The 26,660-nt window shown below is 45.7% G+C and overlaps 1 long non-coding RNA gene across 2 annotated transcripts in view; it reads left to right on the forward strand.

The window, feature by feature from the left end:
• Positions 1-12,814, forward strand: part of LOC115272994 — a 16,731-nt gene extending 3,917 nt beyond the window's left edge. Inside the window, exons 1-3 of one of the 2 annotated variants that reach the window (XR_003900595.1) lie at positions 3,582-3,664; positions 6,559-6,640; positions 12,572-12,814. This is a non-coding gene — a long non-coding RNA (uncharacterized LOC115272994). Of the gene's footprint in view, positions 1-3,581; positions 3,665-6,558; positions 6,641-12,571 lie in introns of those variants that run through there. The other variant, XR_003900596.1, reaches the window with a different exon arrangement.
• Positions 12,815-26,660: the final 13,846 nt, after the last annotated feature.

Consider the following 26,660-nt stretch of genomic DNA (forward strand, 5'->3'; position numbering starts at 1 on the left):
AGGGGTGGTGGAGGGGGTGATGGAGGAGGGTAGGTAGGAGTGATGATGGAGGAGGGTAGAGGGGGTGGGGGGTGATGGAGGGGGTAGAGAGGTTGGTGTAGTGCATGGCAGTGGTGATGGAGGGGGGTGGGGAGTGGCGATGGGAGAGTGGTGAGAGGTATGAAGGGGCTGGGGGTGGGGTGGAAGCAATCTGGAGACATTGAAATGCATTGGACCCTTGAATAACACATGTTTGAAGTGCGAAGTTCTGCTTAAATGCAGATTTGTTTTGATACATACAGTTCTAAAGATGTATTTTCTCTTCCTTTTGATATTCTTAATAACATTTTATTTTCTCCAGCTTATTTTATTTCAAAAATACAATATGTAATACCCACAACATACAAAATATGTGTTGATCAATTATGTATTTATTGATAAAGCTTCTGGTCAGCAGGAAGCTATTAGTAGTTAAGTTTCTGGGGAGTCAAAAGTTACACATGGATGTATGGCTGCACGAAGATAGGTTAGTGCCCACAACTCCTGCATTGTTTAAGGGTCACATGTGGTTGAGGAAAGAGGTTACAGTGGCCAGGGGAGGTAGTACAGTGGAAACCGAGAAAAGGAGGCATGGGTGAGAGGCACTGGAGATCATATCCCTAGGGATTGCTAATGAGAGTGAGAGAAAGGGAGGAATATGGATTTCCATAGCTAGAGAAACTTGTGTGGGGCATGAGGTCCATGAGGCACCCATGAGGGGCAGTCCCAAGGCAGCTGGAAAAATGACAGCTGGAACAAAGAAGATGAGTCAGCTTGGGTTTACAATCAGGAATCATCGTGATTAACACGGTGATTTGCCTTCTTGGGGATGAATGAGCTTGTCTATAGTGAGGAGATTGTTCAGGGCTGGAGATGCAGGGGCCTGAGCAGTGTCAGTGAGGCGGGTGGAGACCAAGCCAGGCTGGGGAGACCTAGAGCCTGACTTGTGTCCAGTGGAGGGGAGAAAAGAAAGGAGGGATGGATGGGGGATGGGGGGAAAGAGAAGTGGACAGTGAGTCCCTGAGGACCTTGAGTATGTGAGTACAGGCATTGGGCAGTCAGGAGGCAGCTGCCAGGGCCCCCCTTTTGGTGAGGAGAGGAGGGGGAGAGGCAGGCACTGGCTGTTTTCACCTTTGTTCTAGGAAGAGGAGGGAAGGTCTTGAACCTGAGGAGGAAGAGAGAGAGGGCAGAAGGGGAGCCAGTCTTGTGCAAGGAAGCCTGGGCACCCAAGAACCATCCTGCATCACAGGATGGCAAGTGTTCTGCTGGACCCTGGGACCCAGGCTGGTCCAGGTGGGGTGTGAAGTCAGGAGGGACTGTTGGTGGTGAGAAGCCCAGGGAGGCACCATCAGCCAGCATAGGGGTGAAGCTGAACCAAGCAGTGGGGTGCTGGAGCCCAGGAGCTGAAGGAGGAAAGCAAGTGACGAAGCCAAAGTGAAGTGTTTGAAATCTGACTTCAGATGCAGTTGAAGGTGATGTGTAGACATGATGCCAATTAGTGACTTCTTTCTCAAAGTCACTTCTCTATCTCAGTAATTACCCACAGCATGATTTTTTTTCAGAGGCTCCAGTGGTGTGTCATATAAAATGTTGCTTCTAATTGGGAGGCTGTGTCTCTCCTGGTCATGCTGTTGCACCTCATAGGGCTATACAGCCACCCCTCTGGTTACAGTGGAGGCAGGAGCACGCTGCATGAAAAGCTGTGGATGGACCCTAGACAGAAGATGCCACCAGTCATGGGAAATGGAGACTTAGGTAAAGATGGAGCAGGAGACACAAGGCTGATGCATGGGAGAGCCACAGGGGAAGAGGCTGGCAGTGGGCAGGACCAGAAGAGGCCTGGGCTTCCAAGCACTTGCTGACCGTCTCCCCTGTGCCTGTACAGTTGTCTGCTGCCACATATGCATCTCCCCAAAACCCGGGAGATTTACAATCTCCCACAGTGTCCCTGAGTCAGGAATTCAGACAGGGTGGGTGACCGGTGTTTGCTTCATGATGGGGCCTCAGCTGGGAGATGTGAAGGCTGCAGTCATCTGAAGATTCATCTCCCCGTGAGCTGTGGGGCTGCTAGCTCTCAGCTGGGATGCCATGTGTGCCTCCCTGAATGGCCTGGGCTTCCTCACAGTGTTGCTGGTTCTGTGGGTGAGCACGAGGTGGGGAGGGAGAAAGGTGAAGGAGGAAGGAGGGGATAGGAAGAGAGAGGAGAAGGAGTGAAGAGAGAGAAGGGGAATAGACAGCTGACTTTTGTTACTTTGTTCATGTCACAAGTCACATGGTGTCCATCCTTCCTTGTTTGACTTATTTTGGGTATAGGGAATGTAGGCCCACCTCTGGGTGGGAGGACTCTGGCTCACATTTAAGAAGAGCTGTGTACCTGGGTAGCTCTGTCAGTTAAGTGTCTGACTTTTTTTTTTGGTGCAGGTCATGATCTCACTGCTTTGTGGTTTCAAGTCCTGTATTGGGCTCTGTGCTGGCAGCAAGGAGCCTGTTTGGAGTTCTCTCTCCCTCTCTCTCTCTCTCTGTCCCTTTCCCATGCACACTGTCTCTCTTAATATAAATAAATTTTTTTTTTTTTTAAAGAAGAGCTGCGGTACCTGGGTGGCTCAGTCGGTTAAGCACCTGACTCTTAATTTCTGCTCAGGTCATGATTTTATGAGTTTGAGCTCCAAGTTGGGCTCTGGGCTGATAGCACAGAGCCTGCCAGGGATTCTCTCTCTCCCTTACTGTCTGCCCCTCCCCCACTCATGCTCTCCCTCTCTCTTTTATCTTTCTCATGAACTAAATAAATACTAAAAAAATTAGAACTATGGCATGGGACCACCCTGGGCATCTTGGTCACAAAGACTCTGTCACACCTTCCCAAATCTGTGGAAGGACAACACATCCAACCTTTTTATGGACTCACTTTTATCTCAGAGTTTTGTAAAGTAAGTTCTTAAATGGAAAGAAGCTCTAAGTACACCATCTGGCTGATCTGGGGGAGAGAAGGAGTCCTGGAAAATTGTTCCCAGGGAATTCCTGGGCAGAATCTCCCAGAGACTGGAAGCTCTTTGTTCCATAGAGAAATAGAGAAAAGGCCTGTGTGGGCATGTCAAGGGGATATGGAAGGACCTTGGGTAGCTGGAACTCCGGAATTTAGTGAGGAGTGGACAGGTTTGGCTCTTAGAGGCTAGGCTGGTTTCAGCACTTCCTCACTTACTTGTCTGTGACCCAAGCCTCAGTTTCTCTCTGTCTTTTGCTCTTTTGGGAAAACAATGCCATGTGCAGACTTAGATAACCCAGGTCATGCAGGTATCTGTTCCTGGGGTGTGGCTCACAGAAGGTAAGTGTGAGCCATAGTGAAGAAGGTGACAAATAAGAACATATTGGCCTCAGCAGGGAGAGGCTTTATTGGCAAGGAGGAGGAGGATTGCTGTAGGGAGAGCCCTGTGACCTGTGGTCTGCAGCATGTCCAGGGGTACACAGTAAGGGTCTTCCTTTCACAGGGAGGAGTGGACAAGACTGGGAAGAACCAACAGTGCAGTGGGGTGTACGCATGGAGGTGGTGAGAGATGACACAATGGCACTGCCAAAAACACGTCACCCCAACATCCGCCTGTTCTCAAGAGGGGCCTCATGGAGGACTATGTGCTGACTCAGGCTGGAGGTTGGCAAAGTTCAGGGTTGGGGGAGGGAGAGACTGCTAACCTGAATTTACTGATGAGGAATTTGTTCAAACTGGTTAGTAGGTACCATACTGTTCAGCTAGTAAGAGAAGAGGGAAAGAATGGGGATCTGGAGGGCCAGTGCTGGCTTTGTCACAGGTGTACAGGGGACAACGTGGGTCTTAATCTAAGTTGTACAGGGAAAGTGGTTCTTTGTAGTAAGCCCTTCCAGAACACAAAGGGTGGAGGATTCTTTAACTTTCCTGTTTTCCAGGAGCATTGGGCTCAGGTAAAGGTCAGACTTCCTGGGAAGGATCCAAAGACAGGCCTGTGAGAACACTGACTGGCACCCACTCTGGGCTAGGCTGGGCCTGTGTTAATCAGTACTGAAAGAGCAGTGGTGAGCAAGCCGGCCTGGCCCTCTGCTCAGCAACATGCAGAGTAAGCCTCCGTACCCCCGACCCCACCTCACAGGTACTAGGTGCAGGCTGATTGACTTGTGCAAAGGTCCCAGCAATGCGGCCAGCCTATGCCAGGGCCCTCCATCCCCAGGTCCCTGAGCAGCAGTATATATCTGAAGTGGCTATGGAAGGCTGGGGTATGGGTTGTAGATCACTGGGGAAGATTTGGTCCTCATTCTCCAGGGTCTTTTGCTCTTGACAAATGGATGTTACTCTCAGAATGAGATTACTAGTTGATTCAAGGTGTTCTTTCCTTTTGCAGTTGATGGTATCTGGAAAAGACTGTCAGGGAATTCCATTAATGATCAAAGCCATTTATAGTTTTTCAATCATCTCTGTAACATCATTACATGGCTTTCAGAATAAAGAGCTTGCTGTAATTTGAAGTCCTAAATCTCCTGTATTAAACCACAATCAGGGATGCTGTGCTTATAAAAGGTGTCCTATGTTTCCATCCCATATATGGCTATCTGGCTTTTATGTGACAGAGTTGTGGCATCATGTTTGGATCAATGTATCAGTAAAGGTGCTATGGCAGATTAAAGCCCAGGCCATATATATCACATGTCTATCCATAAAAAACACAATAGTAAGCAATCAACTCCTTTGGGGTTTGTTGAGTAAATTTGGACTTTTGTATGTTTCATATATTTTGTGTATCATAACTCAGTGATGGTGAAATTTCCTTGGACTCTGGTTCTGGTTTCCAAGCACTGAGTGGGTGTGCACTGACCTGTGTCTGATTGCCAGAGATCTGGAAACTTTGCATGATGGCAGGCAGTACAAGGCATGGTCAGGTGGAAAACTAGTTTTAAGCACAAGCAGTCTGTGGAGTGAGGCAGTCTGGGGTGGTCTCTGACTTCCGGAATCAGCAGCTGTCAAAGGAGGTTCACCGAGTTCTGTGGGTTGGTAAGCATTTTCAGGTGGCCAAGGGAGAGAGATGACCAGGGTCCCTGTCTGTGGCACACCCTCCGTGGAAAGTTCATTCTGGCTTTGGGCGATAGCATGAGGAATGGAATATGTCTGAGGTGTTGGCCAGAAACCTCAGCCCTCCCTCACGAGGCCTGTAGAGCAAACCCAGAGAGGGGGTGGAAAAAAATGTAAAAGTAAACATAAGGCTGAAATGCTGAAGTAAATAATGGGGAATCATGGGTAGGACATGAAATGAGAATTGCAACAAGAGATAGTTAACAACCCACAAGTGGTCACAAAATAAGGTACAGAGCAGGCTGCAAAGGGGATGCTGCTGTCTCCTTGCCACTCCCCACTCTGTCCCATCCCTGTCCAGTGCCCCTGCAGACTGCATCCCGTGCCCCAGGGTTGTGGCACTTCTGTCCCTGCCTCTCCCTGCCTCAGTACCATGTCTCATGGTGGCTGCACCCTGTATGCCTCCACCCCTTCAGCTCCAGGTCATGAACCACTTCTAGGATTATCCATCCCTGGTGCCTCATTATCCCTGGCTTGTTCCCTTACACCAGTGTACATCTCCCTCCATTAAAGGCTCCTATCTGAACGATCTAAGTGGAAATCTGTTTTTAGCCAGCACTCAGATGAAGCTTTTTAATCAGGCGAAAGCAGAACAAGCTTCCTTGTGAATTCTTGCAATTACAGGTGCTCAGGATGAATTTGGATGACATGTCAGTTCAGGAAGCAGATTTCAAGATGATGCACTGGGGAGCTCCTTGTCTGTAAAGGAGAAAGGGTTGAGGAAGCCAGTGCAATGCAGCTCTAAGACCCTTAAAGGAGAGCACAATGGATGAAGTGCTGGGCAGGGGGCATTCTGAAAAATCTTAGCCAATCCAATGAGGGAGCCCTGGTACCAAGTTGCTCACTGGGTCCCACTCAGGCAGGATGGCCTGGCTGTAGGAGAACCTACTGTGCTCAGTCATCAACTAGGAGCAGTCTGGAGAGAGCAAGGCCTTGGTGGAAATGCCACAGTAGACCTGAAGGTATGGCAGCTGAAGGCTGTCCACCAGCTTCACCTTGAGAGGGATCTGAATGGCACACCCTCTGGGCACATTTGGGTGATGTCTTAGAGGCCAGAGGCCTGGGACGGGTTGACCTCCAGGTTCTCTGCACAGGTTTCTGAGTTTACTTGAGGTCAGGCATGGGATGCCTCCTATACTGCCTTCCTAGGTGGGACTTGTCCAAATGAACTTCTCCATGACAGTCACCACCTGCTGTAGTCAGGAGCTGCCATTCCTGGTGTGTGACTAGAAGCGAGTCTTCAGAAGAGAGCCTCCTGGCTCCACAGAGAATAATAATAGACTCCTGGTCTGTTCAGGGAACAACATTTTATACTGATTAAAAGCAATCCTGGGGTGTAGAGAACCTGGTAAGTGCAGTGTATAATTCTGAGAATGCAGCCACAAGTAGGCACCTGAAAAAATATTTGGAAATGTAGATGCTCAACTGCTGGGTGTTCTATGTTGCAGATGCGATGGATGACAGAGAGGTGACCTGAGCCACTGGACTTCAGTTCCCTACACCTTCTGCTTCATGAATTCGAAGTTTGAGGTGAGAGACAGGGGCTCTGCACATTCCAGCTCTTATTTTTAGCCCATAAGTGACTTTGGCAAAATGAGACAGTGAAAGCAGCCAGTGTGCATGAAAAGGATTTCTATCCATATTTGATGTGTTATACAATGGAGCTTATCTACATCCTCAAAATTTCTAGATGTTTTTTGAGATACGTATAGTATTCAGTTAATTGCCTACTGGGTGCTCAGCTTTATATATAGCTAGAAGTCTCAGAACCACTGACAACAATAGTTAGGTACTATTTTTTGAAAATTTAATATCTGCCAGGCAATATACAAAGGATTCTTATCTTTTTATTCTTTTAAAAAGTCTATGAGATAGATGTTATTATCCCCATTTATAGAACTGGAAAATCAGGCTCAGGGGTGCCTAGGTGACTCAGTCAGTTAAGCATCTGACTTCAGCTCAGGTCATGATTTCATGGTTCATGGGTTCAAGCCCTGCATTGGGCTCTGTGCTGACAGCTCAGAGCCTGGAGCCTACTTTGGATTCTGTGTATTTCTCTCTTTTTACCCCTCCCCTGCTCTCACACTCTGTCTCTGTCTCTCTCAGAAATAAAAAAAACATTTTTAAAAAACTTAAAAAACGAAAAATGAGGCTCAGAGAGAGGCATTAGTTAGCTCAATAACTAAGTGCAGGATCTGAGATCTGAACCCTTTCCATAACGTTCCAAACCTGTGCCTTGACCAGAAAATCAGTGAGAAAAGGACAGAGGGCATCAGAGACTAGGTTGTACCCAAGATCATTACTATGGTATTGAAGCAGAGAGGAGAGGGCATGTAATTCACATCTTTCCCTACCTTGCCTTGCAGTTTGGAAACCTGCATCTTAGTAAAGTTGTAAATGTAGCTCCTCCTCATCCTGCTACACCAGAAATATGGTCCCTGGGGGAGATGGCTCTTATAGGGACCCTGTGGTCTTAACAGCCACTTCCTGCTGAGACATGCTGAAACACCTTGGGAAAACTCTCCAGGTCCAATTTCCCTTCAAGCTTTCCATCATCTGCCACATGATATGTAATATTTGCTCTTTTAATGTAATATCTGAGGAGAATCTGGATGAGGAATCAGAGGTCCTCTAGGAGTTTCCTGTAACCACTTGGTTGTTGCCCTGGTGGTGGATCAGCTCCCCAGAAAGTGTTCTCTCCTCAGCCCTATTTGCAGTGAGAAAGGGGTCATTAACATCCTTGGAGGACTGAACCTTAGAGTCATGTCCTAGATGTCTTACATCATGAAGGCTCTGGCCAGCAAACTGTCACCCCAGCACATCAGCTACAAGACAAGCAGGATCTAGTATGGCACCACTGCCTGCATTTGAGGCTAGGCCAGTTAAGTCACAGTCAGATTTAGTAAGCAAATGATTGAGCAGAGATAAACTTCTCCTTTCCACCCACCTCCCTATTCTCCTTCTTGAGGCCATGAGTGTGCAAGGTTCATGGGTTGATCAGGATCCTAGGAAGTGGCCTGATTGGTGTCATTTGTATTATGGAACATCTCTGGTATGTGTCCATGCTGTTGAGATTTTTGTCACTTTCAACACATTTGCAGCTCATTTCTATTTAATGGTGTTTCTGTGTGGGTGCCCTTTAATTTAGTATGTTTTTTCTGCTGTTGTTCATGTTACTAGAATGTTCCTTAAGATAGCTGTCTGTGTCCCTCTGTGTAACGCAAGGGCATGGCCTTTTTATTTTTTATTTATTTATTTTTTTTCCATAATATTTTATTGTCAAATTGTTTTCCATACAACAGGGATGGTTCAGTATCCGCAAATCCATCAACGTGATTCATCACATTAACAAAAGAAAGGATAAAAACCATATGATCCTGTCGATAGATGCAGAAAAAGCATTTGACAAAATACAGCACCCTTTCTTAATAAAAACCCTTGAGAAAGTCGGAATAGAAGGAACTTACCTAAACATTATAAGAGCAGTTTATGAAAAGCCCACAGCTAATATCATCCTCAATGGGGAAAAACTGAGAGCATTCCCCCTGAGATCAGGAACACGACAGGGGTGCCCACTCTCACCACTGTTGTTCAACATAGTGCTGGAAGGGCATGGCCTTTTTAGATCCCAAATATGGAGAGGCTTTCATGGTAGGAGCAGATTCCTTTGGTCTTCTCTGATCTCACTGTCCATTGTTTTCTGCCGATAATGACACTTCATGGCACAGACACACAGGAACATACAAGTTCTTTTGTTGACAGCTAGTGTGGTTGATTAAAGATGGCAGGACATTCATTGCTGCTCTTTCCAAGGAGAAGTGGCATTTGATTCCCCTCCCTATGGGTCTGGGCTGGCCTTAGGGACTGCTGGAATGATAGAACATGGCAGGAGATGTTCCAGGATGCTCAGGCCCTGAGAAGCACCATGGTTTCCTACCAATTCTCCTGGGCTGGCCCAGTCTCAGGACGTTTCCTCTTGGATATTCACTCTTACAACCTGGATCTTATATTGCAGGAAGCTCAGATCACATGGAGCAGCCCCACTAGGCACTGTGTCAAAAGTTTCAGCTGAGCTCCCAGCATCACCTGGCAGCCACATGAGTGAGCCCCTGCACACAAAGTACCGCAGATTGAGTGCCCCAAACAATCAAACTTCATTGTCTATGTTTTGGAGGCTGAAGTTTGAGGTCAAGGTAACAGCAGACTTGGTTCCTTCTGAGGGCTGGGAAAGAGAAGCTGTTCCGTGCCTCTTTTCTACCTGCTGGGTTTTGTTTGCCATCTTTGGGGTTCCTTCTGATATACTACCCCAATCTCTGCTTTCAAGTGCACATGGTGCTCCACCTGAGTGTGTCTGCCTCTGTTCCAGGTTTCCCCTTTTTATCAAAACACTAGTCATATTGGATTAGAGGTCCACCTTACTCTAGTATGACATCATTTTAACAAAATTAATTACATCTGCAATGATCCAGTTTCCAGTCAGGTCATATTCTGAGGCCCTTGGGGGTAGAACTTCAAAATGAATCTTGGGGGAGCAGGACACAAGTGAGCCCATAACAGCCATCTGGGATGTTCAGCCCACTTGTGCCTCATCCAGAGGCAGACTCCATCCAGAGCTACTATCTGACTTAAATCTCTGAGGAGACCTGATGTGAGAACCTTCCAGTTGAACCCAGTGAACCCAGAAATGTTATGGTTAATAGTTTTTAGCCACTGAGTTTAGGGTAGTGTATACACAACAGCATATGACTATGATCTGGAAGGTAATTAAGTAACCAGCTGTGAATCCTGGTTTTTTAAGATGCTAAGGTCCAGAGTGGATCACTCCCACCATTCATTTTGGTGGTGGTGCCTAATGGTATACTAACAAGGTAAGAGTCAAAACAAAGTTCCTATGACTGGCAGATTACTTTACTTCATAGTGGTATTTGCAACAACAGAGGCACCGTGTACTCTGTTGGGGACTCTAGCAGGGTCTTTCTTTTATTCCCGAGCAGATGACAAGCTTGAATGAGGTATGGCTATCTGGGCAGTTGAATGAAGATCATTCCAGGCCTGGAGCTTGGGGCTGGATGCCAATTCCTTTGCCACTCAGCCCATAGAGTCTGTCACCAACATCATCATCATCAGTAGCAGCTCCACTGCTGCTTATTTACTATGTTCTGGAAAGCCAGTACCAGGCTGTGGGCTGGAGCTGCTCTTTCTGCTTCACTAATGTAGAAACTGAATTAACTGTGGAGGCTACCCAGCTAGAGCTAGAGGAGCTGGGATCTGGACCAGCCTTACCCACCCAACATGGGACACGGAAATAAAATTGTGTGTGTACAAGAGGGACCAAGGAGGAAGGGTAGTGAGGGTTGGAACAAAGGGGTTCTGTTCTCCAAAGTTCTGGAAATTCTAGTTGTCTAGGTGGTCCTGGGGATCTGGGTCTTGTTGGTTTGGTTGTTTGGAAATAACAAAAATAAACTGTTTTCCTAGGTGGTTCTCATCCTCAGACATATAGGGAAGCTTATGTGACTGGCTCCATTCCCTGTCCTTTTCAGAGTTGATGATTGGTCCATTTCAGTAAGGGGCGGGGGCCTCTGATGATGCTCAGTGGCACTCAGGGCCACCACCCCCATAACTTTGAGCCTGTTTCCAGCTCATGCTTTTCCTCCTTCAGGACTGGAGGCTTCAGGAAGAAAGGCTGTGAACTCCTACTAGCATGTGTAAGGCCCAGATCAGCTTACAAATAGCAGTTCTTGTTGGAAATCCCCACACCTTTCTCTCATAAGCCACTGCTGGGTCCTGGGACATGGGGGTTATCTTCCTACCATGCATCGTCTTGTAAACCTGGGAGACATCCAAACCTCCAGTACTCAGTGATGTGGAACGAGTGCTGGCATGGTTAGTACCACTGTGTCCCTGCCTCCAGGAACCCTTGTGCACCAGGAAGTTTGTCCTGGTCCCATCTTGGGATGAATTGCAGGGTTAAGGCCAGACTTGCCGGTCATCGCTTTGGCACCTCCTCTCTCTAGATTATTCCTGCTTCTCATATTCATTGTGTTCAAAATTTTATACATATATTAAATTTTTTATATCTATTAAATTTTATAAATACTATCTTTGGAATGATATATAATATATAAATATATGTATTTATATAAATTTAAACTGAAAAGCACAAAGAATAAAATAGCAAGCACTCATGTGCCCTCCAAAGTGCACCAAAGTTAATTTTCTGTCATAAAATCTTCAAGTTTTGTTTAAGTGTAAAATAATTATAAGTTACAGGTCATGGTGAATCCCTGCTTTCCCCCTCCATTCCCATTATTTTGAGACAGTAACAGCAGACATAAAACTGATCATGGAGCCCTTCTGAGCTTGATGAACAGGAAGGTGGACCCTGCTTTACTTTGCATTTCCCTGAAGACCAAGGAGACATCTTTGCACATGTATTGTCCACTATGGTTCCTGACTAAGGGATTCTAAAGATCATTGACCCAGCTTATTTTGTGAAGCAATTCCTCTTATTGGAACTCTAGGCCCAGTGACATGGCTCTCAGAGAGAGTTTTACACTTGAATCTGCCCCACTCCTCCTATAACGAAGCACAGGTGACCACATAGACTGCATTATTAAGACTGGCTTTTATGACTCAAGTAGGTTATATAAACTTAAATATGTATATATATATATTTATATATATATGTACATTTTAGATATCACTTAAGTATAATTTGCATATTTAGCATTATTTAATTTTTTTCAATGTTTAGTTTTGAGAGAGACAGAGTGTGAGTGGGGAAGGGGCAGAGAGAGAGGGAGACACAAAATCTGAAACAGGCTCCTGGCTCTGAACTGTCAGCACAGAGCCTGATGTGGGCTCAAACTTGGGAATGGTGAGATCATGACCTAGGCTGAAGTTGGATGCTTAGCAGATGAGCCACAAAGGTGCCCCCATTTAGCATTATTTAGATGAGAGAGAGTTGGTAGGCATGACAGGGCCTCTTGCTGTGGAAACATGTTAGAGAAAGGGAGAGAAACCATTTGAAATAATGATCAAGTAGCTATTTTTGATTCAGAGAAATATGCTTTACACAGTTTTCCTCAAAGTAGAACAAAGTAGATGGAATGGGTACCTTCTTCTCCACCCTCCAAGTTGTCACTAGGCATTCAGTTGGCATTTAGGGGTGGGGGCCAGTTGGCAAAATGGTGGGGTCCTTTCACAAAGAAGAATGGGGGGAATCACTCTGAGAAACTCCTGTTTAGGTAGTATCTGCTTATGGATCTCTGCTCTCTAAGTGTAAGGGCTATGTGTCACTCTGGCATGAGTGGTCCAGAGGACACAAACAGCCTGCCCCAAGCCACCCATGTCTGGCTGACAATTTACTGGAGGCTTCATATTACACTTGAACACATCTCATCTCTCAGGGAGTTAAATGTTAAAAGTGGGGTTAATTGTAGATTATTATTTGTTTTTCAGAATTTGCTTCCAAAAGCTTCCCACTCATGAAGGAAGAAACCATTCTTTTCCTGGAACCTGGCTGGCCCTTAAATGCTATCACCACAACACTGATCTCTGCCAAGAGATCTCACCTCTGTATTGGCATCCACGACATCTGCATCCTCTCTGCATGGCTCAGAGGTTCACCCTTTCCTCCCTGCCCTCTGCCCCCACCCCTACTCCCAGCCTCTTGCCTGGGAATGTGCATCCCCTTGGTGGAAATAGCTGGGCCAAAGTCTGGGTGTGGCTAATCTATCTTCATGGTTCCTTGGCCCTGTCACTTCCCAGAGTCACTGTCCACCATGCCTGACATCTGTCCTGAGCATTGCCCCTTTGCAATTTTTGCTAGCAAATTTTTTGGAGGGGTGGAGAGTCCAGGAAGAGAGGCAGCAGAATCTTGGTGGCCTTGCATAGAGGCCCAATCTCAACAGAACAAAAACCCAGACTCCAGTTTAGAGTTGTGGGGACATTCAAGCCAGTGTCACAGGGAAGCTTGGAGGAGGGGTGCCCGGAAGAGAGTCCAGTCTCTTGACTGCATGACCCACCCAAAATATTGGCCCCTCTGTCCCCTCAGGGCCACTTCTTGCTGTCCTGCCTCTAACACTCTGAGCTTCCCCCAGTTTGTTCTGTGACAAAACTGCATAGGGCTGCTCTGACCTCTCTAGTGAGGCCCAAATTGATGGAGCTCCTAGAGCCTCACCTGTCAGGGTGGGATGGCCTCCTTGCACAGGGGCTGAGCCCCTCATCCAAACTCTTCAGCTCTTCAGTTGTAGACAGAGACTAGCCCATCCCTGGTTCAGTGCTCCTTTCATCATAAATGAACAGATGGGAGGACACTGCCCCAATTGCCATTTTGCCAGGAGGGAGACTGTGGTGGACAGGGTTAGGTGGTAAGACTGAGCTCTTGTTGTGTTGAGAAACTTTTTGGCATGCTGTCCTGTGTAAGAGAGTCCGGGGGGGGGGGTGAAGGAGAGGGGGAACTCCTTACTGTCCTTGCCTGGAAGCATGCCCACTGGAGACTGGACCAGGTTGGGGTTCAAGGCCAAAGGCAGCACCCATGAAGGGGGCTTTGGGGCTGGATGTACAAATCAGAAAAGCTGGTTGAGATCCAGTCTTTCCTAGAAATGGAGCTCTTGAGTTGTCTTTGGAGGTTCCCTTGGTGAGAGTCCCTTGGGATGTGAGGTCCTGGTTCTCCAGCATGTCCCTTAGTAGAGCAGCCAAGGTGGGGCTAGTGCAGGGAGTGTCATGTGGAATACCTGTTGTATGCCAGAGCATTTTATACATAACATGGTGGCCAAAATTTGTTTCCTTGCTGTTGTCATCAGAGTCTTTGTAGGGGAGATGCCCCTTGTTGAGGAGACACTTGGATCCCAGATGAAATGGTCCTTGTCCCTGTGATCCTGTGATTTATAGTGAGAAATATATATTTGGTCTTTGCCCCTAGTCTGGCACAGAGTTTCTAAAATCCTTCCTGTGATGAGAAGAATAAAGGTATCTTTTGTTATGTTGACAAGGTGACTTTGGGATCCCCACCCAAGGATGAGGTCTGGTTGTCAGGTGACCCAACCAAGTGATTAGAGGCTTAAGACATTCAGTCTCATCTGCTGACCTCTGGAGGTTGAATCAGTCACTAACGACTAATGATTTCATCAATCATGGTTAGGTAATGAAGCCTCCATAAAAACTCTAAAGGATGGGGGTTTCCTGGTTGGCTCAGTCAAAAGAGCATGTGACTCTTGATCTCAGGGCTGTGACTTAGAGCCCCACATTGGGCAAAGAGATTACTTAAAAAAAAATCAGGGCACCTGGGTTGCTCAGTCAGTTAAACTTCCTACTTGGGCTCAGGTCATGATCTTGCAGTTTGTGGGTTTGAGCCCCATGTTGGGCTCTGTGCTGACAGCTCAGAGCCTGGAACCTGTTTTGGATTCTGGTCTCCCTCTCTTTCTGCTCCTCCCATGCTTGTGTTCTCTCTCTTTCATTTATTTTATTTTTTTTTAATTAATAGTTTATTACCAACTTAGTTTCCATATAACACCCAGTGTTCTCTCTCTTTTAAAAATAAGTAAGTAAACATCCAGAAAAAAAACCAAAAAAGAAAAAGAAACTCAAAAGGATGGTATTCAGAGAGTTTCTGGGTTGGTGAACACATGAAGATTCCCAGAGAGTGGCTCACCTAGAGAGAGCATGGAAACTCAGTGCCCTTTTCCCCACACCTTGCTCTATGCATCTCTATCATCTGGTTTTTCCTGAGTTATGTCCCTTTATAATAAACCAGTGAGATAGTAAATAAAATGTTTTCTGAGTTCTGTGAACCACTCTAACAAATTAATTGAACTCAATGAGGGTGTCTTGGGATCCTTTGGTCTATAGCCAAGCTGTCAGAAGCACAGATGGCAATCTGGACTTGGAATTGGCATCTGAAGTGGGGACAGCCTTGTGGGGCTAAGCCCTTAACCCATGGGATCTGACACTATCTCCAGGTTGACAGTGTCAGAATTGCATTGAATTATAAGACACCCAGCTGGTGTTTGAAAATTGCTTGGATGTGTCAGGAAAAAACCCACATGTTTGAATTAAGTACAGAATATTAGTCTTTTTTTCCAGGGCTTTTGTCCCAGGGCCATGTGGGAGTAAAGGGAGCACAAGGTGGGGAGAGGCTGGGCAGGTAATGGAAGTCTCCATGTTAACTTTTGGGTGCCAATGCTTGGGCCCCAAACCTTTTCAGAGGCTTAAAAAATGCTCTCAAAGAATATAGGAATGGTCCATAAGCATGTGAAATAGTGTTCAATCTCCTTAAGCATCAGGGAAATGCAGATTAAATAACAATGAAATTCCACCACATAGCTGCTGGGCTGGCTATTTTGAACAGGCTTGGTCACAACAAACACTGGTGAGGCCATGGGACAGTTGGGCTCTTGCTCATTGTAGGTGGGAAGGTGAGGCAGGACAACTATTTTGGAAAGTTCCTTAGTTGTTTCTTAGAAATTTGAGCTATGTTTACCTTATGACCAAAGAATCCCACTTCTAGGTATTTATACAAGAAAAATGGAAACATATGTCCACAAACAGACTTATTCATACATGTTCATTGCAGCTTCATTCATAATAACCCCAAACTGGAAACAGCACAATTGCCCATAAGTAGGAAAATGGGTAAGAATTGTGGTTCATCCATGGAATGAAATACTACTCAGCCATCAAAAGAAGTGAACCATTGTACATGCTAGGAAATGTGTGAATTCCAAAAACATGCTGTGTGAAAAGAAGCCAGACACACAGAATGGGATTCTATTTCTATTCTAAAAGGGCAAAATAATGCATGGTGATAAAGTCAAATTATGGGTTCCTTGGGGAGTGGTTGCCTGAAAAAGAACAAGAGGGAACTTTCTGGGTTGAAAAAATATAGCTCTTGGAAGGGCTGGGGGTCACACTGATAGGGTACATTTGTCAAAATGGATCTAACCATACATTTTGAGTCTGTGCCTTTCACTAGATATGCCTCAATGGAAGCGGTCTTTAAATAAGTGCTTGAGACCAGAAAACTGTTATGTCCTCCAGATGCAATGAACTACCTCAGTGTTTAAATGACCACAAAACATGATTGTATTATTGTAATTAGTTATTAAATATCATGTTACTAAAAATGTTGCATTTGAAAGCAACTGGTGATCGAGCTTCTCTTATAAGAATTCCCATAAATGTATGATAATTGCTCAGATGTCTCAGCCTGTTATACATTAATCATGAATTATCATTAGTCAAGTGATTTTGAAGTTAAATTGATAAAAACCATTTCTGGTTTTTACAGAAAAATAATTATTAGGTTGAATCATACAACGTTGCCATTTTTGTAGGCCAAAAATACTCAGCTATCGGGATATTTCAGTGGCTCAGTCACTTAAGTGTCTGACTTCGGCTCAGGTCATGAATGATTTCACAGCTTGTGAGTTTGAGTCCTGCTTCAGGCTCTGTGCTGGCAGATCAGAGCCTGGAGTTGGCTTCAGATTGTGTGTTTCCCTCTCTCTCCACCACTCTCCAGCTTGTGCTCTGTCCCTCAAAAATAAACATTAGAAAAAATACTCAATGATCAATGAAATCATATGGTGTCCCTAAGAGTCATTGGGAGTTATGGTGCGCTTTGGTGCATCTGATGTGGCGTTGACAGGTTCTTCTGGAGTCAGCAGTTTGTCCTGTGTGGAGACTCTCTGTGGGGTATACTTTTTCCTATGACTTCAGAATCTTCAGTGAATTGTAGACCTTTCTGCTTTATGCTAGGAGAGGAGAAAGGTGGGAGGTGGTTTGCCACCACTAGGGCTTTCAGTGGTGACAGATCCTTCCCCACTTCATACTCTCCCCTCCAGGTCCTGACTACCTCTGTTCTCCAGGAGGACACCCCTCTCTCTAGGCTACCTGGAAGTTAGAACCTGTCCCCTCCCTCCCTGTCAGGTGCCCAAGTATCAAATGGTGCCCCTTTTCACCTTAGATCTCATCCCTCCTCTGTGCTCCCAGAACTCTGATAACAGAAAACTGCACTTTTATTTTTTTAGCTCTATTGCTTTTCTGTGTCCCCAATTTTTAAAAAAATTTCTTCTGTGTTTTCTTCTAGCATGTAGCACAACTTATTCTAGTGTGTGTGTGTGTTTCTGTGTGTGTGTGTGTCTATGTGTGGCTGTGTGTGTGTGTACTCTCTTGCCAGCCAGAGTCAGGTGCCTTGAGGGTGGAAACCATAATTCACACCACCTTGCTTCTGCTGTGTGCCATGATACCCTGCAGGATATTGGCTCTTACTGTGGAGCACACCCTGACCTATCACAGGACCCTGTGGGAGGTGTTTGGGGGCAGGTGGGGTTGGCAAACCTGCCTGAGCCCAGCACAAAGGAGATGGCTTCATTTTCCCTCTGACTCTGACACTGGCTCCCAGAGCTCACTACATGAGTGGCCTGGCTCACACCAGCCCCTCTCAGGTTCCCCTTAGAGCTGGCAACCTCTCTAAGCTTAGCCTTTCTCTCCCTCTCCAATCACAGAAGGCATTTCAGCTTCTTCAGGTCCCATTTCTGCAAGCATCAGGACCTCTCCAAGATTCTCAGGGGATGATGTCAAAGGTGCATGTGTTTGGCACTTGAATCCTTCCAGATGTACAACCTGCCTTCGCCAAGGAGCTTTCCTGGTCTCTGTGCAACAACAGCAAGAGGGGAATGTGCAAATCAGCCTCACCTCTGCTTAGTGCAACTGACATGATTGCCTGAGTGGTTACAAGGATGCCAGCTCATTAGCTCTCAAATTAATCCCCTTTATGCCACCAGGAAAAGGTGTTTATTAAACACAGACACTGAGGGTCCACATGGTCTGCTTCAGTCACCTGTGTTAATTTTCCTTAGAATCCCTTTAACTGGCAGACACTTCACTCTTTCGGAAGTTTTGCTCTGGGGTTCTCTGCTTTGGTATTACTAAATACTTGGTTAACCCTCAGCCAAAATTTCATTGAAGCTAGAACATAAATGACCTGCAGTTGAAACAAGGCAAGGTGGTCTCTCCAGTGCTCTCCTCTTGGATACTCCAGATGGTTTGCTAGGCTAGGCTTGCACTTTGAATGGATGAGCACATTCCTTTCCCCTGTGCTTTCCCCTCACAGTTCACTCCTGCCCCAGTCCTCTTTGGTTCTGTGACAGCTCTTTTGTTCTTAGGATGCATTATCTCCACCTGGCTGGAAATTTTCCACCTTAATGGTTTGCACAGTCCTTGGCAGAAGTCAGCCTCTAAACAGGAAGATGGTCATTCCTTTTAGCTAAGTGAGGGAGTGAATACTCCAGTTACAGGGATTTTAGTTAGGACGGTCCAAAGCTTATTGGATCAGAGACAGATATGGATATGTGATTATGAGGCAAAAGCGATGTATTTGAGAGAGATGAGCCAATCCTGCAGTGGAAATGCATGCCCTGTGCACAGACCTCAATTCACATAACATTAACAGGATGGCAGGCTGGGATCCCAAGTATTTCATTCAAACTCTGGAAGATGGGAGACAGAACAAGTGACAGGTGGCCCCTGTGGGCAGAAGTGAGCCCTCTCTGCCAGGGAGGGTGCAGGCCAGATGGCAATGCACAGCTCCTTCCCCAGGTGGGTCCATGCAAATCTGGGGTGGAATGAACCTACAAGGTGGTTTTGGGAGAGCAGTCAGCAGTGATGCACAGATAATGGGCTGTGTGGACATGGAGACACTGAAGAGAAGTGGGAAAGCCTTGGGCATTTTTTCTGAGTGCCACACAGTAAATTGGCTTCTTTCCTCACTGGTTGCTCTTTAGGGAAGTCTGGCCAGTTGACTATTCCCAAGGGACAGAGAACTCTCTGTGTGTGTGTGTGTGTGTGTGTGTGTGTGTGTGTGTGTGTGTGTGTGTTTTGCATCAGCTATGTTTGGTTAGGGTTGCTATTTAGGAAAAAAACTGTCCACTTATAAGCGTGTTCACATTTTGTCTTCAGATTTGGGGAAATTCAAATTTCCTTTCACTCTGCTGGCTAATTTCTCTGGAAGACAATAGCTAGGAGACCACAATCCATGGCCATTGCATTTTTTGAAGGGAAAATGTGGGGCAAGGGGTCAGGGATCATATCATGTGGGTGCAGACATGTCAAATTTAAAGCGCTTTATGAGCATCTGCTTGCCCAACATCCCTGATCCTTTCTCGTCCAAGGAGATGAGACCTGGCTCCAGATGCATTGGATTTGCTGGCATTTTGTTCTTCCTTCTCGTGTCTGTGGGTGAGGCACTATGTTCATGTCTCCAATAAGGTGGGTCTGAAGTATGAACACTATGCAGTCTGCTTATGAAGAGGCTTAAATGTGTTTTCATTTTGAGGGAATAAATGCCTTGGTTACAGCTGACCATGAACCTTCCTTGGGTTCCTTGGGTCACTCTGTGCACCTTGGCACAAACACATGCCTTCATGCACACATATCACTTCGGTAAAAGGGCTGGTTTGCTTTAAATGCCTAAGCATTCTACAAAGGAATCTCAAGAGCATGGAAAGGTAAGACCTAGACACATCTATCTCTAATCCATCATGAAGCAAAAAGGAAAATTATTTGGAGAGGTGTATTCTTTCCTTCTTATAAAGCAATAACACTAGAAACTTTAGGGAGTGGTAGGGAGTGGTTTGTCTTAAGACAGTAGTTTTAAGGCTTTAGGTCTCCTTAGAATTACCTGGTAAACTTTAAAAACTCTGCTGTAGTAGTAAAATTAGACTTTTTCAAGGGTAGGGCTCAGGAATCAGTATTTGTAAGGCTTTCCGGGAGACTCATAGGACAAGGGGCATTTCCATTGCTTTTCAGTTTCCTTTTCTTTGGCAAGTCATTTTTTCATGGTTCAGAAAGTGTCCTGTTGCTTTCCAAAGTTTTGGGCCATAGAGACCCCAACCTGTCACTCTGTCCTGGACACTTAATCAGACATTAAAACATCTTATGGGAACAAGGGCACAACCTCTGGGCAGGATGTGCACTGTGCTACCCCGAGTGGGGCCACTCCACCAGGGGGTGTGTGGTGGGCTGCCTGCCAGAGATGAGGCTCTGGGGAGGAGCTTGAGACCCATTGGTAGAAGGAGCTTGTAATGCCAGCCTTCTGCACCGTGTTAGGTGTCCATGAATGGGATGCGTGGGCATATGGCCTAAGCTGCCTTCCTCCTAGGACACCATGCATTCCTCCCATCCCCCACTCCCTGGACATTGGCCAAAGAATAGTCTCTTACTAGCTTTGTGTGTGTGTGTGTGGCAAATTCCAGATAACTTAATCTGTGGGTTGGAGACAAACTCTGTGTGGGAGAAATGTGCTGAAGATGCAATAAAAAGCCATGACAAGCATTCCCCTCCCATACTCTGAACGACAGGAGGTCAAGCGCCTGGGTTAAACACAGAAGTGTGTTTCCACAGAGGCCCAGATTGTTGAGATGGGTTGTGTCTTACTTTCATGTTAGCACTTGTTTCCCAGAGTTAGGGACAGATGGTTTCCTTAGCTAAACAATGGTTTGCAGCAAGGTTTAGCAAGCTGCACCATCTCTTGCCAAGAACTTTCTGGAAGTGGGTGATCTGTTCACATATGGCCATGGGTCACTGGTCCTCCCTTCCCAGCCCAAACTGTATGCCTCTCATACAGGGTGAGGAAGTGCAAGCAGGACCTTCTCTATGCTCCATCAACACTCACACAGGCCCAGTAGGAACTGGGAGAATGAACAACACGTGATTGCTCTCAATCCATGGACAGAGATGCTACAGAGTATATTGAAGAAGCTTCCCCAAAGGGGAATTACCATGGATGGGACAATTCCTGGTCAGGTGATCCCAGGATCTCCACTGAGAAGAAGCCTAGGAGAAGCTCCAGGGAGTTTTCCTCCATCTCCATAAAACTCATTCTAGAATTTCACTGAGCCTATAATACAATTCACAGGAGTTGTACTTAGTGAAAACTTGAATTAAGTCAAAGCTACTCAATTTCAAATTAGAAGAAGTGAAAGGATATATATGTTCCCCCCTCATCTTGGTATCCAGCATGCAGCAGGGGCCATCAAATGTCAGTTCTCCCTTGTCAGTTACCAAAAATGTTGTGAAAAGTAAAATAGAATTCTCCTGAAGTTAGAACTGGAGTCCGCCAGGATCCTATACTTTCTAACAGTGATAATCTACAACTGAATTATTATTGTATTTGATCATTGAGCTGTCAAGGAAACATACTTTTAATTGCTAAGCCAATTCTAATAAATTTAACACCAATTTTCTGTCCAGAGTTTTTTGATCACTGGACCTGGACTTGTCAAGGCCTCCTGGATTCTAGGTAGATGAAGCTTTACTATGCTTGCTCCTCCCCCGACCCCAACCAGAGAAGTGCACCCATCCACTCATTCACATATTATAACTTTAAAGTAGGGTCAGCTGTATCTTAAAAGGCTAGAAGTAAATACTTTTGGCTTTGCAGGACAGATGAGCTCATCACAAGTGCTCTGCTGTGCTCTATTCAGAGAACACATGGAAGTGAGAGGGCATGGCTGTTCCAGAAAGAGGCTTCTAGACGTGGTTGTTGACTCCTGCTCTTGGAGGAATGTTGTCTGGGAAAAATGCACATGTAAGTCACATGTAATTTTACCTTTATTATTAGTAGCCTACATTAAAAAAGAGAAAGAGGTGAAATTAATTTTAATAACGTGTTTTATTTAACTCAGTACATCTCAAGCATTATCATATGTAGCCAATGAAAATAAGATATTTTATGTCTTTTTTCCATATGGCCTTCACAATCTGGGATGTGTTTTGCATGTATAGCACATCTCACTTTGGAGTAGCTTCTATAGATAGAACGTGCGGCCTGTAGTGCCACACTGGACAGCCCAGCTCTAGAGCATATTTCATTAACTTTCTTTCCTTTTTGGAAGAACATTGCTTGGGTTTTCTCCATGTGAAGGGCCAATAGGGTGTGAATATGTATGTATACATGTGTGTAGAATATGTATGTGTGTGCACTTGTGTGCATGTATATTTATATGTGTATGTACGTGAGTGTGTGCATGCCTGTGTGTCATGTACTTAGCAGTCTCATCCTCTGTGGGAGGCAAGATTACAAGTACACAATCCCTGTGCTCAGCATAGAAAGCAGGATAAAAGGAAGACCCATAAAATATAATCTGAGGCATGAGCCAACAGGGAGAGGTGGGCAAAGAAACGTGCAGGGCTAGAGTCAGCAGGAGTGAGGGCAAACAATGTGGAAGGTCATAAGGATGACAAGTTTTCATCAGCAGTGAGGAAAGACTGGTGACTATTTCTGGCAAGAGCAAGGTGCCAATGCCTCTGTGAAGGCAGGAAGGTTCTGGACACATCTAGGGAAGCATGAAGGCTCTGTTTGGACCCAGTGGGAAGTTTTCTAAGGGGAAAGAGGCTTCACTGGAAGAGTGCTGTGGAGAAGCAGATCTGGTAGCAGTTGCTGGAAGAAGCTGAGGATGGGGGCTGTGGACCACCTGGGAGGCACCCAACTGTAGTCCAGCAGGTCCTGGGTCAGGGAGAGAATGGGAAAGAGGCCAGGACAGGGCTGGTCCAGTAGGTAGGGTGCCAAAGCAGGCTGGCTGAAGGATCAGGTAGTGGGATAGGAAGAGACAGATGCTCAGGGACCTTGGAGCTTTCCCCAGAAGCAGAGTGGCTGTGAGGAAAGGGGATGGGTTTGGGTTTGGCCCTATGGACGGTGACCCAGTCTGCACAGATGTTTGGCTTCCTCTGGACATGCCCTCTATTCTCAGCCAGAGAAGGGCCTGAGGGAGCAGGGAGATGTTCCTGAGGCTCCAGCAGCAAAAGAGTGAGGGCAGAAGCTGTGGGTGGGATGAAACTTCATAATAAAGTCCTTTTCTTCAGTGATATGACTTTGATTTAATTTAAAGGTCACTTCAGCATCCTATTAATGAATGGAGATTAATTCCTGTCTCTTTACTTAACATCCTGACTCTAGTTATCATGCACTTTCCTTTGACATTTTCTAAGATCTGATGAATTTCTAAACTTTCTCGGGCACCAATGTGGACTTCAAAGGCTTTTCAAGATATGGGCATATGGCGATATTTCCTTTCCTCACCCTGCATTACTATTTAAATGGAATGGTATAATCATATTGCACAGCATGTTGTTTGAAGTTCATGATGGGTGATGATTTCATCCAGTCTGCTGTCCTTTAAAAAATGCTACAGGTCAGTCCCAGAGCAAAGAGTCATTTGGGATGGTTCCAGGCGTGCACTGCCATTGAAGGGGTGCATGTTGGCCAGGAGACCCTTGGTCTGCTGGCCTTTTCCAAAAGTGTCAGAGGGGGGATGTAGACCTGTCACTGGGTTGCCCAGTGTGCTCTGCAAAGACAGAGGCCTGAGGCTGGTCCTTCAAGGAGGGGGTGGCAAGAGGACCTTCAAGAGGACTCTCCCCACATTTCCTTTTAAAACAGAGAAGCATCCCACTTGGAGTTCCATGTAAAGTTTAATTCTAGGGAAAAGAAATGTGCCATGGTGTGACATCCTATTCTCCTTTTCTTCCTGGTGGGGGCACATGGATATGGGTGGAAGTCACCCCAGGTGACTTGGACAGTGCTTGATCCTCCCATCTCTTTCCCAAGCCACAGAAGCCATGGAGAAGGCTGCAGGTGTCAGGGCCACCAAAATCTTCCCTGAATTTTTGGGTCACTGCATGGAAGATAGTCACCTCAAAGAGCTGTCCAAATGTGCAGTGGCCTCTGAATGAGTGGAAGACAAATACCCTCTGTGTTAAGCCCCTAAGATTTGAGGGACTGTTTGTGTATCATGGCTTAACATATGCCTACCATGAGCACTGCTACAAACAACTTTATCTGGGCCAAAGCCCTTTCCTGCTCTGAGATCCCATGGCATTCTAACTTTCTCTTCTGCATATAGAGTGTTGCTATTCTTTGGTTCCAGCACTGTGGAGGAAACAAAATGGCACCACTATGAGGGAGCAGAGCCAAGAAAGTAGGGACTTGCAGGGCCTGCTGAGTAATCTGAAGATAGTCAGAGGTGGGAAGAACAGTGGAGCGTCTATGAAAGAGGACCCAATGGAGTTCTGGACTTACAGGGAGGCCTGGCAGCAGGTTGTTGGGGGCTGGTTCTGGTCATGGAGAGTAGTATACAGCAACTCTGTGCTAGAATCCAGGAGAATCTTTCCTGAGAGATGCCAGGTACAGTCCTATGCATCAGCGAGCCAGGGTACTAGACTTGGCTTATGGGATTTCTCTCCCAGGACAAGCGAATAATGATAACAACTAAAATTCCTAATGCTATTTCCTATAGGCAAATGCCTTGCTTGTGTTATCTCCACTTGTTACCATATCTCTGAGAGGAAAGGAAATTATTTTTATTTCCATTACCAGAGAAGGGCAGCTTGGAGAGGTGAATTGGTTAATTTAATGTGGATCTGCTGCCCAGGTCCCTACCCTTTCTTCCTCACCAAGCTGCTTATCCAAGGAGACACTCCTAAACAAGGCTGGAGGTGGAGTCAACAGCAGGATGGATTTAAGAGTGAGTCAGCTAGGTGTTCTGCCTGGTGGTTATAAACTCTGAGACAATAGTCCAGGAGCTTTTTCCCTGTTGAGTTCCCTGGCTGGGGACTTTAGGGCTGGGCCTGAAATGGGAGGGGCGGGGGGAAATCTTCTTTATCAGTTTTCTAGTGACCAGTGGCTTCAGTGCAGGAGTGGGGAGCTGGCCTGGTTCACTTGTCTTCTGATTAAATTGAAATGTCTTTTTCAAACAAGGATGTCAGTTATGCCAATGAGTTCCAGTTGTGAGTAGTGTTTGGCTCCTTAGATGTACTTTGACCCCTTTGCCCATCTTGCATTCCCAGCTCTTCAGTTGCTCTGGAAACACCACCCGCACCATGTCAGCTCTTCAGTGGGTGCTGCTTTGCTGGCCAGCACTGAGCTCAATTTTGGACATTGCTGTCCCCTTCCTCTCAGCCCACCCGCAGTCTGGGGGCAATGTGTGACCTTGTGGGAATATGAAGAACCACTTATGCCTGTGGTCCCGACAAATCTCAACTGGAACACACACTCCAGAGTACTTGTGGGTCAGGCTGGAGCATTGTCTGCAGGACTTGGCCCAAGTCATCCCTACATGCTTGGTTCCTCCTCCTTCTCTGTTCTGTTTCTCCCACTGCCTCATTCCTTCTCCCTGGGAGCCTTCGTTAATCATCACTGCCCACAATCTCTGTGGTTGGGAAACTCAACCTAAGCCAAACATTCCTTAAATTATGCCATTGTTGCCCTGCTACGTTTTGCTCTAGAGATAAAACCTATTGTTCTGATGGGAGGGTTGAAATATGGGAGATCTGTGGAGTGGTATAATCTATCTCTTTAAACTGACACTCTTTAAAGGTTGGCTTCTGTTTCACAGGAGTGAGTAGGAACGTGGTAATCTCTTACCAATAAAAGCTATATCTGGAAATAGACCCACTGGAGTAGCCTTGACATACTATATAGCCGGCAATGCAGCCCTCATTTGTCTGTGCTTCCTGTTCTCTTTTCGGTTGAAACTAAAATATAGTTGGTAGAAGGAATCACTATTTTCTGATGCACAGCATTAACCAAGTTTTATCTGCTGCCAGAAATTCAGTGATGACAGCCACTGGTTTTTCTAGTGACTCTAGCACTCAAGGAAAGATCTTGTGAGAAATTACATTTCTTCAAATGATGGTTAGGCATATAAATCTCCTACTGATGATCATTTTATATATATTTGGGAAAAGTACATTTCAGAGGAAAATCTAAAGACAATAAAGTGATTCATATAGGTAGATAAAAAGGAGTTGTTACTAATAACTATTTAATCCAAACAGTTTCTTTGCTCATGCATTCATTAATTAAAAAACATTTATCTCAGTGTGATTTTGATTTGTGTTTCCCTGATGATGAGTGATGTTGAGCACTGTTTCATGTGCCTGTAGGCCATCTGGATGTCCTCTTTGGAGAAGTGTCTGTTTATGTCTTCTGCCCATTTCATTGCTTATTTGTTTTTTGGGTGCAGAGTTGGTGAGTTCCTTGCAGATTTTGGATACTAGCCCTTTATCTGATATGTCATTTGCAACTATCTTTTCTCATTCTGTCAGTTGCCTATTAGTTTTCTTGATTGTTTCCTTTGTAGTGCAGAAGCTTTTTATCTTGATGAGTTCCCAAGAGTTCAGTTTTGCTTTCATTTCCCTTGCCTTTGGGGATGTGTCGAGTAGGAAATTGCTGCGGTGGAGGTCAAGGAGGTTGTTTCCTACTATCTCCTCAAGGGTTTTGATGGTTTCCTGTCTCACATTCAGGTCCTTCAGCCATTTTGAGTTAATTTTTGTGTATGGTGTAAGAAAGTGGTCTAGTTTCATTCTTCACTGAGATACCACCTCACACCATTCAGAGTGGCTAAAATGAACAAATCAAGAGACTAGATGCTGGCGAGGGTGTGGAGAGATGGGCACCCTCCTACACTGTTGGTGGCAATGTAAACTGATGCAGCTGCTCTGGAAAACAGTGTGGAGGTTCCTCAAAAACTATCCATAGAACTCCTTTATGACC

This window comes from Suricata suricatta, chromosome 12 (genome assembly GCF_006229205.1).
Source record: "Suricata suricatta isolate VVHF042 chromosome 12, meerkat_22Aug2017_6uvM2_HiC, whole genome shotgun sequence".
Taxonomy (NCBI): domain Eukaryota; kingdom Metazoa; phylum Chordata; class Mammalia; order Carnivora; family Herpestidae; genus Suricata; species Suricata suricatta.